The following is a 16564-nucleotide window of genomic DNA, read 5'->3' on the forward strand; positions in this document are numbered from 1 at the left end:
TAAACAATTCATCTCAAAGAAGGGGATCCTTTTAAGTTTGGTGTTCACTGTGCCCTGGGTATAATATAAGTGCCCGGAATATAAAACCGGAATCCCCACGGGGCACAACAATATTGCGAAACGAGATACTGGAGTATCTGTCAAAATGTAGCAGTTGTTTATTTCATTGAAATGCTGTTCACTATTTTCATATTGATGAGATATAAGAAGCCTATGTCTGCGCTTTGATATTTGAAGTGATAGGCCAGTTCCGTATCTTTCAGGTTTATTCGTTGAATTAACATAAACATACATTCGGATATTTCGAATTGTACACATATATATAGCGCCATCCAAACATTCCTGAAATAATAAAATAATTCGGATAGCTCTCCGTCATTTACACCTGAGATTGAATCATTTTCTGTTATAAATCGCCACTACAGTGCTGACGGCCTGTATCCCTTTTTAGTGTTCGACAGGGTAAGTCGTTGTCGCATTGCTGCTATTGATAGACTTGCTTACATCGTTAAGACCCTAGTATATCAATTCACTCATGAACATGAGTGAGTGAGAGAGTTGGGTTTAACGCCACATTTAACAGTATTCCAGTTATATCGTGGCGTGTCAGCTTAATGTGGGAGGAAAGCCCGAAGTGACGCAGGTCTTAGACGTTTACCACTTCGGTGAAACCCACGAGCACGGGTATGGTGCTGACAAATCTAGAAACATAATCGGGGCGAACCAGGATTCCAACCCACAATCATAGGTTTCTGGCGTGCCCAAGGGACGCAACTCTGCACAGCGAATCGCGGCGCCTTAGACGACTGGGCCACCCGTGTCCCCTCATGAACATGACTCAACAACATTCAACGATTTATTAGAAGCACATTTAGAGATACATTTTTTGCAACGGTAATTAAGAATATACCCTGGACACAAACAATACCGTGTTAAAAACATTTTCCGTTTAATATTGATGAACATGATTCATGTGGTTTGTGAACAGAAATGAAGTGTATAATTTGTACTTTACAGACCATGGATCCCCAGACGATAGGGTAGAGGAAATATGTGATACAAACAATGTTCGGGCATGACATAGCGGATTTCGGATTTCGGATTTTCCGATTTCCTACTTAGTAGGTATAGGAGTCACGTGGGTGGGTGTTAAGGAAACTATTCTTGCCTAACATAAATGCTTACGTTTAATTCACACTCGCTCTGCATAGGCGAATATTCATGATATGGATCGACTTCACTTTGGACAGACACATCGATTATTACTCAACGTCTCACCACTGCAAGTATGGCTCCATCAACACTGTGCTTAAGACATATAACTCCCACTTATTGAAGCAATGATGTGTGGTATGATTAAGTATAATGACTTATGCTGCATAGACACAAGCACAGTAGTTATCTATGACATACATAGAAAATATGGATTGTACGGGTTGTCAAATTCTGGATTGTGGATCCCGTCTGCATCACGTAAACATATCCGCTCATCAGGGACCAGCTTATCCGTGTCAAAACAATTAGATACAATACTATTATTAATGTCGACCTACTTTAAAATGTTCTACCTATTCCGTATCTTTCAACAGGACATGAACACATATTTACTCGTAAACAAACTTTATTTGTTAGAGAAAATACAAATACATACAATATGTGTAAATATCAACAAGTCATACACAAATATTTACACGAAAACAATCTTTATTTATGAGACATTAAAACTCTTTGTGGGAAGAAATCATGATTTCTGTGTAAAAAACACGAATCCCACCTCCTAACTTCAACTTGTAAAGGCATGGAAAGAGTTAGTGCACACCTCTGCTTTGTTCCGCCAATGAAACAGGCAAATGTTCTATGTTGCCGCTTGTTTTCCCAAGAAACCACAGGACAAGGGGTCAGTTATGTCACAAGGTAATCGGTAGATGGGATAAAGAAGGCCCTCGGGCAACATTCTTAGATTTAGTTAACTGGCACAGATGATGATGCCTGAAGGATGTTGAGAATTTCCTCCCACTCAATGGTACATCTGCCATTGCATCTCCACAACACTCTGACGAGGACCAGTCTGGTGGCAGATCTCCCGTTCTTCTCCTTCCACTTGGCAAGCATGTATAAGATCTGCATATAAAGTGAGAGAGGGTGTGCAGCTTTGATTTGCTCTATTATAATGAGAGAATGTCCAAGTTCTGCGCCGAGGACCTCAAACCCGAAACCGATATGTCTTGCCACAAGATCTGATCTTGAAACAGTAATCATTAGTGTTTCCTCGTCAACATCGTATGGCGAGTTGCGGTGTGATAAACCTAGGAAAACATGTTTTTATTAATATGTGATTAACATTAAATGGAATCTTGCATGATCAAATGATTTGAGAAATGCTACATGAGCAGTAACCTCATTCTGAGTATCTTTCGGAACGGCTAACGAACCTTGTCTGTCTCTCTCTTGATTGTGGTTAACCGGTTCAGTGTCTAGTCGCTGTAATGGAAATGTTAACATTTTTCTAACTGTAAATATGGAATAAAGATGTACAAAATAATGAACATATAAATTGTTCAGTATAAGTGAGTAGGGTTTAAAGGGTTCATGTTATAGTAGTGAGTGTGTATTGGTTAACGGTATTACATTTATATCAAGACGTGGGGCCCAGTCGTCTGAGGTGCCGCAATTTGTTGTGCAGACTTGCGTCCATTGGTGCCTATATGTTTCTAGGTTTTGTCAGCGGCATACCCGTGCTCTGGGTAAACGTTTGAGACCTGCATCATTTCGGGATTTCCTCCCACACTAAGTCGACACTCCGTGATATAACTGGGATTGCCTAAAAGTCGGGCCGGGCCGGGCCAAGACGGGCCAAAGTGTTATTGGCTAATTACTTCATTATCGGCGATCATACCTACATATTATTGCTGCAACATACACACATGACATTACTGAACAATCACCAATCCAAAACGTGCAGCATAATTAAGTAATTCGGAGTAAATCACTTGAAAACTGGAAAGTGGAGCTATGTGTTAGCGTCGCTGATCTAGGTAACATGTAAAAGAGCAATCGTTAAACGAAATAAGATTTGACACGTATCAAATACTTTCAGATATCGTGATACGAATTTCCATCTATCGGCATGGCGTTTATATTATAGGATAGTACTATATCTAAGTAAATACTACTTTATAACGTCACTGTATTTAAAGCAGACACGTTGGTTAAAGTTGCTCTCTTCTCCCTATACTCTCAACAGTCACACAGTTCGCTCCGACTTGGCCCGGGCGGTCAAAATCAACTTAAACTTCAAAGATGTATCATCAAATGGATTCACATCTATAGATTAGTATTATATCTACCTATATACCACTTTATAGTGTCTCAGATCGCGGTATATCAAGAAAACAAGGTGCTCAAAGTGAAGCCCTTTTCCCTCTACATTCTCAACATAGTCTCTATCAGAAGTGTTTGGCTTGTGTTGGGTCCCACTTGGCCCGGGCGGTCAAAATCAACTTTTAACACACAGATGTATCTTCAAATGTGTTTACCTCTATAGATTAGTGTTCTATCTACCTATACACTACTTCATAATGTCCAGGTGTATCGCATTTAAAGAAATCTGTGCCGTTAAAGTGAAACATTTTTGCTGTATTCTCTTAAGAAAATCTATGTCAGAAGTGTTCGGTCCGACTTGGCCCGGGCTATCAAAATAAACTTAAACCTGACAGATGTATCTTCAAATGTGTTTACATCCATAGATTAGTGTTATAATCTACCTAATTACCACTTTATAATGTCACAGATGGCTGTACTTAAAGAAAACAAGGTGCTCAAAGTGAAGCCGTTTTCCCTCTACATTCTCAACGTAGACTTTATCAGAAGTGTTTTGCTTGTGTTGGGTCCGACTTGGCCCGGGCGGTCAAGATCAACTTTAAACACACAGATGTATCATCAAATGTGTTTACATCTATAGATTAGTATTATAACTACCTATACACCACTTTATAATGTCCAGGTGTATCGCTTTTAAAGAAATCTGCGCCGTTAAAGTGAAACATTTTTGCTGTATTCTCTTAAGAAAATCTATGTCAGAAGTGTTCGGTTCCGACTTTTCCCTCTACATTCTCAACAGAAGTGTTTGGCTTGTGTTGGGTCCCACTTGGCCCGGGCGGTCAAAATCAACTTTAAACACACAGATGTATCTTGAAATGTGTTTACATCTATAGATTAGGATTATATCTACCTATACACCACTTTATAATGTCCAGGTGTATCGCATTAAAAAGAAATCTGCGCCGTTAAGGTGAAGCATTTTTACTGTATTCTCTTAAGAAAATCTATGTCAGAAGTGTTCGGTCCGACCTGGCCCCGGCTGTCAAAATGAACTTAAACCTCACAGACGTATCATCAAATGGATTCACATCTATAGATTAGTGTTCTATCTACCTAAATACCACTTTATAGTGTCTCAGATCGCTGTACTTAAAGAAAACAAGGTGCTCAAAGTAAAGCCCTTTTCCCTCTGCATTCTCAACATAGTCTCTATCAGAAGTGTTTGGCTTGTGTTGGGTCCGACTTGGCCCGGGCGGTCAAAATCAACTTTAAACACACAGATTTATCTTCAAATGTGTTTACATCTATAGATTGGTATTATATCTACCTATATACCACTTTATAATGTCACGTACATCGTATTTAAAGAAAACAAGGTGCTCAAAGTCAAGCATTTTTACTGTATTTTCTTAAGAAAATCTATGTCAGAAGTGTTTAGGCCGACTTTGCCCGGGCTGTCAAAATCAACTTAAACCTCACAGATGTATCATCAAATGGCTTCATATGATTAGATTAGTATTATATCTACCTATATACCACTTTATTATGTCACGGTACATCGTATTTAAAGAAAACAAGGGGCTCAAAATGAAGCATTTTTGCTGTATTTTCTTAAGAAAATCTCTGTCAGAAGTGTTCGGTCCGACTTGGCCCGGGCTCTCAAAATCAACTTAAACCTCACAGATGTATCATCAAATGGATTCACATCTATAGATTAGTATTATATCCACCTAAATACTACTTTATAGTGTCTCAGATCGCTGTAGTTAAAGAAAACAAGGGGCTCAAAGTAAAGCCCTTTTCCCTCTACATTCTCAACATAGTAGTTATCAGAAGTGCTTTGCTTGTGTTGGGTCCGACTTGGCCCGGGCGGTTAAAATCATCTTTAAACACACAGACGTATCTTCAAATGGATTCAAATCTATAAACTAGTATACTATCTACCTAAATACCACTTTATAGTGTCTCAGATCGCTGTAATTAAAGAAAACAAGGAGCTCAAAGTCAAGCCCTTTTCCCTCTACATTCTCAACATAGTAGTTATCAGAAGTGTTTGGCTTGTGTTGGGTCCGACTTGGCCCGGGCGGTCAAAATCAACTTTAAACACAGAGACGTATCTTCAAATGTGTTTACCTCTATAGATTAGTGTTATATCTTCCTATATACCACTTTATTATGTCACGGTACATCGTATTTAAAGAAAACAAGGGGCTCAAAATGAAGCATTTTTGCTGTATTTTCTTAAGAAAATCTCTGTCAGAAGTGTTCGGTCCGACTTGGCCCGGGCTGTCAAAATCAACTTAAACCTCACAAATGTATCATCAAATGGATTCACATCTACAGATTAGTATTATATCCACCTAAATACTACTTTATAGTGTCTCAGATCGCTGTAATTAAAGAAAACAAGGAGCTCAAAGTCAAGCCCTTTTCCCTCTACATTCTCAACATAGTAGTTATCAGAAGTGTTTGGCTTGTGTTGGGTCCGACTTGGCCCGGGCGGTCAAAATCATCTTTAAACACACAGACGTATCTTCAAATGGATTCAAATCTATAAACTAGTATACTATCTACCTAAATACCACTTTATAGTGTCTCAGATCGCTGTAATTAAAGAAAACAAGGAGCTCAAAGTCAAGCCCTTTTCCCTCTACATTCTCAACATAGTAGTTATCAGAAGTGTTTGGCTTGTGTTGGGTCCGACTTGGCCCGGGCGGTCAAAATAAACTTTAAACACACAGATGTATCTTCAAATGTGTTTACATCTATAGATTAGTGTTATATCTACCTACATACCACTTTATAATGTCACGGTACATCGTATTTAAAGAAAAACAGGGTGCTCAAAGTTAAGCATTTTTACTGTATTTTTTTAAGAAAATCTCTGTCAGAAGTGTTTTTGTGTTTAAGTCACTTGGACATTGTTTAGCTTCATAAACTGTTCATAAGAAACATGACAGACAGCTTTGACATCATTGATGACTTAGTCTTATGAGATGTGTAAACCTTAGGGGAAATGAGCTCAAGTAAATACAGAAACAGAGGGTCGTAAATTGCCACAGTGTTGGGCCCGAAAGTCGATTTAGGATTTAAATTGTGATTAAGGAAGTAGAGGGTAGAGAGAGAACAAGATAATAAATCTGAACAAAACCTACCTGCCAAACAAGTGCTAGTTCGTTGGTATCCGTAATCCGTCACAAACTGTGATGAACGCATATGATGTCTCAGCTTGATGTACTTTAATAATGCAGTTCGACAAAGACAGCATTTTTCACACATGGATGACTTCAACCTTGGCTCTCAACTAGTACAGGTAAACATGTCTATTGATGCTCATGTGTGTCAGGTTGCCCCAACCTCGCCGTCGTATCTGTACACAAAACAAGTCTATAGTCTAAACTAGGCTACAAATGCATTTCTTCAGCCGTTTTAATAATGCAGCGCGCTGTCACAGCATGCTGTGTTAGTCTGTACAGCACAATGTATTTTATTAGTAATTGGTAGATCCTTCATAAATCATATTTTTGCCATTCATTTCACATATGCCTCGGTAGAAATGAGGTAGGGGAAGGACTTCTGGTTAGAAAATTGTCCGGATAAGCGAGGTTCGACTGTATAGCGCGTGATACATGACAAAACAGATGTGTTAGGACCTGATTCGCACTTGCTGAAGGGATACCAATGGACCCTGATCATAATACATGACCATGCAAGGGATTGGGCACAAGTGCAGTACTTATTACCACCTTCTCCCTATATACAGTTTTAAATAATATTGCATAATGAAAATTAACAATTTACAGTTGAAGCATCACATTGTGGAAACATAGTGCGCAATATAAATGTATATACAGTGCTCATATGAAGGATATGTACAATATGCTGGAAAGTGAAGACAGTGTGCATCTCATACATATGCTAATATTATACATGTTAGTGTTGTATATAGATTTAACAATATTAATGATTAACAGTTTGGAAACAATAATATGCTAGCTACTGAATCTGTTAGTCGTTTCTATAAATTTGTCTTGGATCACAAAAAGAATACAAATTAGAGTTGTTTGTCCTCCAAGATTATCGATAGCTGTCAGTAATGTCTCCCTAATATCATCATATAAGGTACATTGGAAGAAGAAATGGAATGAATTTTCACAAGGAGCTCCGCATTAACAGGAAATAGTATCAGATAATTAACACGAAACAGGTTGGAATTTAGTGTGCTACAATTGTGTCTCAATCTAGTGTGCAATATGTTTGTAGATCTCCCACCGCATTATAGTGCATAGGTGGTGATGTAGGCTGCTCAGATGCGACAGCTTTAAAATAACATATTGACGGATTATCCCTGATTCCTGATGCTAGATTATTCCATTGGCCTAATGTATCTATACTATAAGACCTTTAAAACGTAGATGTCCGTGCAAATGGAACTACAAAATCATGGCGGTTTCTGAGATTATAACTGACCTTCTGTGACACAGCTGGTGGTATAAGATCAGTTATATATGAAGAACATGGCTTATTTATTATTTTATACATAGTTACAAGTTTGTTGACGTTTCTTCTATACGCTTATATACTGGCCACATAAAGAAACTGTGCACGGAGAAAATATATTCTGGATTGAAATACAACACAGCAAGAACAAAATGATGCAGACGCTGTAGCAGCTGAATGATCGGACCATAAGAAAATGTCAACGGGACCTGAACAACATCTGTTACGATGACGTCAGAAGATCAAAATTGAGTAGGGGTCAAACGACAAAGCCACAAAGTCAATAACGGGTATGACCACCCTGTGCGTGAATCACAGCAGTGCATCGGCGACGCATGGAGTCCACCAAATGGACATGGAAGGCCTGGGGAATGGCCTGCCATATCCTCCTCAAATCCTGTGCCAAGTCACGGACGTTATCTGGAGGATGTGGAAGACGACGCAGACGGCGCTCCATTTCATCCCACACATGCTCTATTGGGGAGAGATCTGGACAATTTGCAGGCCATGGCAGTATAATGACATTGTTATGGTGAAGGAAATCCATTGCGACCCTAGCCGTGTGAGGACGAGGGTTGTCCTGTTGAAATGTCAATCCCGGGCCATGTCGTTGCAGGAAAGGAATGACCACAGGCCTCAGAATCTGATCTCTGTAGCCAACACCGGTGAGATTGCCCTGAACAACCAATAGGGGTTCGGTGCCGTGCGGTTATCCCACCCCAAATCATCAAGAGCCAACTCCAAAACGATTCCTCTCCACAATAAAGTTGCGTGCATAACGTTCTCCCAAACGCCGGTAGACACGTTGGCGCCCGTCACTGTGGGAAATGTTGAACCTCGATTCATCTGTAAAGACAACATTTCTCCACCATATTCGAGGTTGGCGAACATGATTTCGACATCATCTTAGACGGTTGACGCGATGACGGTGTGTCAGGGTGGGACGTATGGCAGGGCGTCGTGGTCGAATCCCGTACTGACGTAAACGATTCCTGACAGTGTTGGGTTGGATACGGCGCAGTCCAGGAATTGTCTGGGACGTCGTTACTGCCGTTTGGAACCTGTGTCGGAGATGTGTAACTCGAATCCATCTGTCCTGTCCTGGCGTCGTTACTCGGGGACGTCCTCAACGTGGGTGGTCGGCAACGTCATTTGTGTTCTGATAACGCCTCACCAATGCCGATATCGTGTTACGATGGCATTGGAAATGTGTTGCCACCTGTTGTTGCCACCTTCCCGCTCGGATCATTCCAATGGCTTCATGACGCTGTACAGCTGTCAATCTTGGCATGATTTGCTTGTGATATGCTTGTGTCTGCCCCTGAGAAGTTTTGAATTTTTGAACGACCACAGATCATGCTTTCCAAAGCGACAGCGAATTTTGAGTTGCACTTTCTGTGTACAGCTGCACAGGGTGCACGTGCAGTAACACATTGCACGTTCATAGGCCCCCATCAATGACGTCATATCGCATGGCACGTGCATGAGCGTTTGCCTGTCTCCAATAATTGTTGTGTTCAAACCTATATTTCATATGTGGACGGTGTGCCCTTATATCTATATTTCTCCGTGCACAGTTTCTGTATGTGGCTAGTATATATATGTACCTACGTCACACACACCTGGAACAAGCACACTTATTTGAATATTACTAATATTACATGAATGTTACTGAGCAGTCAGTAAGAGTTTATATCTTTGCGCTTAATCAGCAACATTAAGCCTTTCACGTTTATTACAACTTTGTAAGTTAACTTTCCTTTCCAGAAATACCATAGCATGGTGACAGAGATGAACTTCTACCCCAAGCGATGTGTCATTGACTAAAATCTGCTTTGTTAATTTGATTTCAAGTGATAGCCTTCACCTGGAAGGAATTTATATTTGTATTATTTCAATTTTTCTTTTCATATATATCCCTCTGAATTTTGGGTTTTGGTTTGAACATATTTTTATTTCAAAAGAAATCTGGATCGGTAAACAAGCAAAACTTGCTTATGTAAATACCTCTCCAGGTAATAACTTTACAACAGCTGGTTATATATCAGATTATATGCAAAATAGTGCTAAACATAAACATAATAAATGCACAAATGAAATATATGAAGCCAGTACAAGTGGTGTCTGTGAAATAAGATATAGCAGTTACTACATGCATAAAATTAAGCTACTCGAATCTTTTGTTTTTGACAATGAAATCGTGAACTGATTTAAGAATAGTCATGTTTGTAGAACTGCTAACTGAACTATTGCCATGTAATACCGTTTTTAAATCATACCCATGGGTGTAGAGGTACATAGTGTTTCTGATATTATGGTATTTTTGACAGGTATAGAAAAAGTGAATTGCGTCTTCAAAGTGATACCCACAAGTGCAGTCTGATATGTCTGATACATGTCGTCTGAACTTATCAGCGTTTAGGTCACTGCAGCCGAGCCTAAGGAGACAGTGGACAATTTGGCATGATCTATGACCGTATTTTAGGTCAAAATTATTAATAATTGTATCAGAACGATTAATTAAGGATTTGAATTCTTTTAATGAGCAAGAATTAGTAACTTCATTGGGTAGAGCGTTCCACAAATTAATCGTATCCGGAAGAAATGATTTATCATAGGTCTGGGTTCTACATTTGATTGTTTGTATGTTAAATATATTTCTAAGGTTATAATTGCTATTTTCAGAGACTGGACTTGGAATGAGATCGTTGAGATATACGGGTGAAATACTGTTTTTCATTTTGTAAAATGTAATCAATTTGAAGCGGTGTCGTCGTTCTTTTAAGGACTGAAAGTTTGTTTCGTTATAAATTTTAACATGACTGGTACCCCGAACCGCACCACAAATAGTTCTCAATGCGTCCAAATGTAAATTCTCGAGTAAAAATGATTGTTCGTTTGTACAGTTGTCCCAAATATGACAGCAGTAGTCGAAGTTTGGTAGGATAAAAGATGTGTACATAGTTTCAAGCGTATTTCTTGTTAGCCTGTATTTAAAGCTCCTTCGGCAGTTGATCATTGGACTGATTTTTCTAGTAATTTCGTTAATGTGTATTTTCCATGGACAATCAAATTGAAGTGTAATTCCTAAATGTTTATGACTTTGTACTTCTTCAATAACAGTACTCTCCATGTATAAGTTTGGTCTAAAACCAGAATTGACTTTGCGACTGAATGTTATAGTTTTGGTCTTATCGGGATTGAAACCTACTTGCCATTTTTGGGCCTTGTTTGAGATTTTTGCCAAATCATTGTTGATACAATTTGCTGCAGAGATTTGATCAATAATGATGACATATATAGATGTATCGTCTGCGAACAGGCGTATATTACTCTCGATACCTTCGACAATGTCATTTATATAAACAATAAAAAGGAGTGGTCCAAGGACTGACCCTTGGGGGACCCCAGCTTGTACAAATTTTGATTCTGAGGTATAACCATTAATGACTACTTTTTGGACTCTATGTTCTAAGTAGCTTTCAAACCATTTCAAACGATCACCTTGGATACCGTAAGCATTGAGTTTATGAATAATTCCTTTGTGCCATACTTTTCAAAGGCTTTGCTGACATCACAAAAAACAGCTCTGATTTCTTTACCTTCGTCTAATGCCCTAGCAATAAGATTATATAGGAAAGTCAGTTGATAAGATGGGGAATCGCCAGGCACGAATCCCGACTGTAAATTTTTCAACAATTCGTTTTCTCTGAAAAAGTTAAACACATATTTGAGTATACACTTTTCAAATTTTTTGGCTAAGCAACATGTAAGTGCTACAGGTCTATAGTTTGAGCATTCGTGTACATCGCCTTTTTGTGAATTGGTGTTACTGATGCTTGTTTCCAAACTAACGAGAAGGTTTTGTTACTGAGCGACAAGTTAAATAATTTTGTCAGGATCGGAGCTAGACGAGTCGCTGTTAATTTAAGTAACTTGTTACCTATACCATCTGGCCCTGTTGCCTTAGTTGTATCTACAGAAAGAAGAATATCTTGAACTTCTTCTTGATTTAAATTCACAGATAGTAATGGATCGTCGATTGTATATGGTCCAATAGATGCAAGGTCAGAATCGGGATTTCTTACTCTTGCTTGGTCAGTGAAAAATTCATTTAGGACATTGGTAATATCTTCAATATCATCATATAAAACATTATTTGATACTATTGACGGAAACGACGAATTTTCGGTGTGCGTTTTGACATATTTTTTAACTAGTCGCCACCAGATCTTAGTACCATATGAAGTATTTATGATGTTATCTATTTTTAGTTCATGAGCTCTTTTGGCTATTCTGACTGATGATATTACTTTATTCCTGCAAAGCCTAAATTTTTCCCAATCTGACGGTCAGTATCTGTTTTTAGCAATTTTGTGAATACGATTACGTTTCCTAATAAGAGAGCGTATCTCGTTATTTATCCATAGAGGATCCTTTGTTTGTATTGTGACAGTTTTAGTTGGAATGTATTTATCAAATATGTCTTTAAGTCTACAAGTCAGATCTTCAGTGATAATGTTAATATTATCAGATGCGAAAAGGCTATCCAGGTCAATCTCATTAATACCTTTGGGTTTTGAAATAGCATGTAGCAGAAATACCTCCTGTTGGACCCTTAGACTTGCAAGAATACTCTAATCATTGGCCGAAACATTCCCCATTTGTGCTTCTTGCTTTGTCAGACCAAACCCATACTGTTGAATTTCTCAAAAGCTTTATAAGGGTTAAAGCTATTTTATGAAGTATAAATGGGTTGATTGGTGACTACCACAGAAGTAGCAAATGGCGTTATGTCCGATGAAATTGTCTGTTTTGACTTGTGCTAATCGTTTCCGTGTTTTTCGGGTTTAACAACTAACTTGCCTTTGCGTGTGTTTGTTCCACCGGTGGTGCAGGATACGCTCACCTCTATGCAAACACCTGTTGTCCGGACTGTTTGATAGTAGTTTATACACGCAAGTATGTCATGTCATCTCAATATATCACTTGTGTTATCCCTCTTTTTGGGGTGTACTACAAACATAAGTCAAATTTTCTTTTGAGCTATCATGAATATCATAAAATACTTAACAAGTCTATGCTTACCAATCCCTCTACTCCTACCAAACGCTCTAATTGTGGCTAATTTTTACATATTCTTCACGAATACTGTAAATCATGAAACGTGTAACCAAATTAATGCGAGTTTAGACCGCTGGCTAGACTAACATCTAGTTTCTGAAATGAACATATATTTTACAAAAATAAAACAATTGTTTGATTATATTGATAAACTATATAACTGCCGTAATCTAGTCTTGCCAAATATGATTGACTTACATCGGCTGTATTGTATATATTTGTTTCAGGAACTGTATGGCAGGCCTAAAATACGTCACGAAAGTAATTCGATTAACTTTGCTCAGCCAACCACTAACCAAACCAAAAATTCTCCATCCATAAAAAAAATCGACAGAGTAATCACTAAACTCCAAACAGGACACGCCAACCTAAATAACCCCCTAAAAAATATAAAAAAAACACACTACAGGTAACTGTCCACACTGCAAACAACTAGAAACCCCAGAACACGCACTCATCCACTGCACACACTACCTAACACATCGAACCACATAACAAACCACCCTCAATCTAAACAAGGCTCTCACTCTAGAAGCAATACTTAACCAACAAAATAAACTAGAAAACTTCAAGGCCTCAGGCGTATTCTCAATCAAAACGGAACTAATAAAACGCATCTAAAAACACAATAACCTACCTAAGTGCTCGACTTTAACAGACCAGTTTTCTTTGAGTTATCGTGCGACATTATTAAGTGTTATATAGGTACATATAATACTAGTCATGTTGAGAATGTAGAGGAAAAAGGGCTTCACTTTGAACTCATGGTTTTCTTTAAATGCGATAAACTGTGACATTATAAAGTGGTACAAAGGTAGATATAACACTAATCTATAGATGTAAACACATTTGAAGATACATCTGTGTGTTTAAAGTTGATTTTGACCGCCCGGGCCAAGTCGGACCCAACACAAGTAAAACACTTCTGATAGAGACTATGTTGAGAATGTAAAGGGAAAAGGGCTTCACTTTGAGCCCCTTGTTTTCTTTATGTACATCGATCTGAGACACTATAAGTGGTATTTAGGTAGATATAATACTAATCTAAAGATGTGAATCCATTTGATGATACATCTGTGAGGTTTAAGTTGATTTTGAGAGCCCGGGCCAAGTCGGACCGAACACTTCTGACAGAGATTTTCTTAAGAAAATACAGTGAAAATGCTTGACTTTGAGCACCTTGTTTTCTTTAAATACGATGTACCGTGACATTATAAAGTGGAATATAGGTAGATATAACACTAATCTATAGATGTAAACACATTTGAAGATGCATCTCTGTTTTTAAAGTTGATTTTGACATCCCGGGCCAAGTCGGACCCAACACAAGCAACGCACTTCTGATAGAGAGAATGTAGAGGGAAAAAGGCTTCACTTTTCAGCACCGTGTTTTCTACTGCAATATGAGACACTTCAGTGTTATATAGGTAGATATGATATTATAATTAGTCTATAGATGTAAAGTATGTGTTGTATTTTTAGAAGCGCTTTGACAGTTATTAACACGTGTCGTGTCAGTCCTATGACATTCGCGAATATCCACTTGCAGAAAACATCCTGTGTTGGTTTAACATGAATTAGTAAAGGTTAATTAGGTATGCCAAACATGTTAATTAATGAAAGAAGAGTAGTCAAAACACTGTCATTTCGAATTCCTGCCCAGGACATCACACCCCTGCACGTTAGTGTCGGTGAGAAACCTTCTCATCAAAGTAAAGACACAGTCAAAACACTGACTTTTCGGTATGAACTCTCGGTATGTAGCTATAATTATCAGTTCATTACATTGCTGAAGATACATTTTGATTCAAACTCAATTAAATGAGCAAAACTATCCGTTTCTGGACATTTGAGATTTGCCTAGATATGCACGTTTCGTTTTATTATTCTGCAATCCATTTTTAGTATTACCCGCTGGCTCGACCCGGCCCGACTTTTCTTGGCCCGACTTTTAGGCAGTCCCGTCCAAAGTGGTGTTAAAACAATTCACGCACTTAAATTAAGCCTTTATCAATACGTGTCAACTTGGTGAGGGAGGTAAGCCTGAAGTTATTACTAATATGCACACGAGCACAACACCCAATTCAAATTTTGCTATAGTGCAATTGACCTAATAAAGCTTTGATTATGTAAATATTACACTGTACCTCAAAACATTAACAGGTAAAGGAAGCAATGGTTATTTAAAAATGTCTTAGACCTACCTGATACCGACATCCAGGCCAACATCAAAGAACATTTCCCATGTTAAGTGTAAACACTATGACTGCATCTACTCCTGATATGGAAACTGTTCATCGCTTGTAAAGCTGGAATAGAATGTGCACCAGGGTACTACATGTACTTATAGTGGTTAGAAAGGGGATTCCCCTTCGACGACGGGGAATATCGCTTTGGACGAGAAATAGCGGATTTCGGATCCCGGATACAAGTGTATGATCTTGGATTTGAAATGAGGGGAGTGAATTGCATGTGTAGTGATGGTATAAGTAAGCGTTAGATATTGAATGTAATCGTGTTACATTATATTGTCTACAACGCGATTTTATGTTTGCGTACATGAATCATTAGTGTGGTTCCTGTCACATTTGCAATCAGTTCAGTTACATGTTCAGTTGCTTATCTTAATGATCGGCTGTAGAGTAAGCTTTACTCACGCCAATATCTGTCTTTGGGTACTTAATATGAGTCTAAGGTTACAGGCCAAGATTGCTACTTAATAACACAACATCTTAAATACTATCACACATATCATCCTGTTCTGAAATGTTGAAATTTAAGACCTGCATAATTAATCAACAACAACAAAAATCATTTCAGTTACGCAGCTGTAAGCTGTAATATCATTGACATGTTTATATTTCAACGACAATTTCATGATTGTCCACGCCATCATAAAGCATAATAAACTCGTTTTATAATATATTGGATATAACTAGATTGTCACATTTAAGGCTATGATATATTATTTCTTCACATAATACATTTGTTGGTGATATTTATCTTCCTATGCTTCATTTTTTGCAATATTTGCAAACATCACCTGTCGTCAAAGGATATTGTTAAAAAAGTAAACATATAAATCTATTTTGTTTTGGTTAGAAAATATCCTATTGTATAAAAATCAAAACGAGTTGCACTTTATTTTGCCTTTTTACCACAGTGCCTGTGACTAATTTCCTTCATTTGAACTGCTCATACAAATACCCACATGCAAAGACATACTTCAATAGTCAATAATTATTCATAAATTACACATAACCATGAAAATAAGAAAGTATTCATAAGCGAACTGTAAATTGTATTCCGGGTTTGTACCGCGTTACTATGTCATACATTGCTCCATTTAACAACTATGTCCGACGACGACGCATTAACACTGCCATTGGAGCACATCGCGAGACAGTTTAAATCAACACAAGTAGGGCAGATGGTAGTACTCTTATTAACTGTTTCTTAAATACAAGCGACACGTAAAAAAATCTCTGGTGTTTTTCCCACTTCTGGTCGCTGCACACGTTTGGACAACGTACAGCGGACTTCGGATTTCGGAGTTTCAGATACAAGGCAATGATACGGGGATATCATAGGCATTAAATCCATGAAAATAATTAAACGT

At 38.2% G+C, this 16564-nt stretch overlaps 1 long non-coding RNA gene across 1 annotated transcript; it reads right to left on the reverse strand.

Moving 5' to 3' along the window:
* Nucleotides 1-1966: 1966 nt before the first annotated feature.
* Nucleotides 1967-15281, reverse strand: LOC124114985. Its single transcript, XR_007219860.1, has 4 exons — nucleotides 15150-15281; nucleotides 6477-6691; nucleotides 2433-2481; nucleotides 1967-2306 (listed from the first exon to the last, which is right to left on the reverse strand). It is a non-coding gene; the product is annotated as an uncharacterized LOC124114985 (long non-coding RNA).
* Nucleotides 15282-16564: the final 1283 nt, after the last annotated feature.

This window comes from Haliotis rufescens, unplaced genomic scaffold (assembly GCF_023055435.1).
Source record: "Haliotis rufescens isolate VD_foot unplaced genomic scaffold, xgHalRufe1.0.p SCAF_103, whole genome shotgun sequence".
NCBI classification, from domain to species: Eukaryota; Metazoa; Mollusca; class Gastropoda; order Lepetellida; family Haliotidae; genus Haliotis; species Haliotis rufescens.